Source organism: Otolemur garnettii, unplaced genomic scaffold, assembly GCF_000181295.1.
Source record: "Otolemur garnettii isolate 467f Iridium unplaced genomic scaffold, OtoGar3 scaffold00004, whole genome shotgun sequence".
Classification (NCBI taxonomy): Eukaryota; Metazoa; Chordata; class Mammalia; order Primates; family Galagidae; genus Otolemur; species Otolemur garnettii.
The window spans coordinates 33593462-33595466 of record NW_003852399.1 but is presented as its reverse complement, the minus strand read 5'-3'; the positions used below and the strand labels follow the sequence as shown (position 1 = coordinate 33595466).

The following is a 2005-nucleotide window of genomic DNA, read 5'->3' as shown; positions in this document are numbered from 1 at the left end:
GGCAGGGCAGACCAATAATGTGGGGTCCCAGTAGAGAAGGCAGCCAGAAGCCCCCCTTTCTTTTGATCCTATGGTGGTTAAAATCTGTGAAGGGTATGAAAGTTTACCCTACTTGTCAGCTAATGAGAAGTATGTGACTGCTGAGCAAGGGACAAATATGGGCTTCATGTTTGCATTGGTTTCTTTTGTCACCTAGGTCCTATGGAGACAATGTGTGCATGCAGTGACACATCTGCAACACATCTGAGAGACCCTTTTAAAATGCATAGTAAGAGAGCTTGCCCAAGATTTTCCCCAAAGGGAGACATTAGTTATATTATGCTGGACAACAAGTAGATCTGTCGTCTCCTCTGAAATGGGGTATCTACCCTACAAGGCCTGGGAACCCTTGAATGGCCTGGCTGGCATGTGGAATGGAGAAAGACACACAAAGCATGGCAGAAAACTGAGAGTCCTGCTGTGAGTCCATTGAGGCTGAGCTGGACCTGGTGGAGTACACCCTTAGGAAAGGGCTTCCCTACCATCTGCCCTGGAGGTCCAATGACATTTATGTCAACATGAAGACTGACTTTAAGGCCCAATTGGCCCATTGCAGAAGCTGCTAGATGGAGATGCTTGAGGTCAGAATGCATGCACTGAGATCCACATTCATGGCTTGGGCCTAGCCATCAACTGTGCCATCAACATTGCCCTGCAGTTACAGGTGGGCAGGTTTGGGTCCTTGCAGGTGGCTGCCAAAATCTCCAAGGTGGAGCTAGTTGATGAGCTGGAACCAGAGACTGATACATGTGAGCCCTTGACTCGACTCGAATCCGCAACAACTCAGCCATCCACATCTGAGTCTTCAGGGTCACACCCAGGTAATCAAAATGAAGCTGGTCCCTTTATCCCACCTCCCACCCCCCAGACACAGCAAGACCCAAAAGTGGTTCTCCTCATGTTGCTTATGCCATGGCTCTTCTGTCACAGCTATGTAAGGAAAGGCCTGCTTCCTCACAGCCCAAAGGATTCTGCATTGAGGGAGGGGGCAGTTATCTCTTGTTGGGCCCAAATGGTGGGTCTTCTGAGTCTGTGTGGTCTGTAACTATGTGCTATACAATAAAAAGTGCCAAATTGTGTTGGTTCCTGGCCAAAGAAAAGGAGGGGTGGGTTTGCTAGGGTTAGCTATGCAGAATCCCTGAAAAGATAGTCTGGAACAAAATGCGGTCAGTATCTCTGTTTTCCACATGCACAGAAATCTGAGAGATCCATGAAGATTTATCTCCCACAACAGGAGCAGTGTGCACTGCCAGTGACCAGATCGAAAGTCAATTGAATCTACCTGGGTCCAAAGCCAGTGTCATTATTACTTAGCAGCTTTCAAGGAAGTTAACTTAAATTCTCTGAATTTCAGTTTCCCCATCTGTGAAATACAGAGGCTATTACCTGTCATCTATAATTACTACAAGAACTAAATAAAGTGGTCTGTAAAATAAATTGTAACTATGATTATATAACTATATTACTTAGGTAATATATAACATTACATTCTACATATTATGATATGATTTTGTATACTACTTTATTTTATTTAGCACTTCTGTTAACTCTGATTATGTTTTTGTTTTGTCTAAAAAGTCTAGTTAGCTTTGAAATGTTATTTAACTTGTTTATGCATTTATTTTATTTTATTTTATTTTTATTTTTTTGAGACAGCAGTTCACTCTGTTGCCCAAGGCTAAAGTACCCTGGCATCAGAGCTCACAGCAACCTCAAAGTCCTGACCTCAAGTGATACTCTTGCCTCACTCTTCTCAGTAGCTGGGAATATAGGAACCTACCACAACACCTAGCTACCTTTTTCCATTTTTTTTTTTAGTAGAGACAGAGTCTCACTCTTGCTCAGGCTGATCACAAACCCCTAAGCTCAAGTGACCCACCCACATAGGCTGCCCAGAATGCTAGGATTACAGGTATGAGCCACCATACCCAGCGTATTTAACTTGTTTATACTATGAACCATAAAA

The 2005-nt window shown here is 43.6% G+C and overlaps 1 pseudogene; it reads left to right on the top strand.

The window, feature by feature from the left end:
• The first annotated feature begins 434 nt into the window (after positions 1 to 434).
• LOC100949932 lies at positions 435 to 864 on the top strand (annotated as a pseudogene).
• The last annotated feature ends 1141 nt before the right edge of the window (positions 865 to 2005 follow it).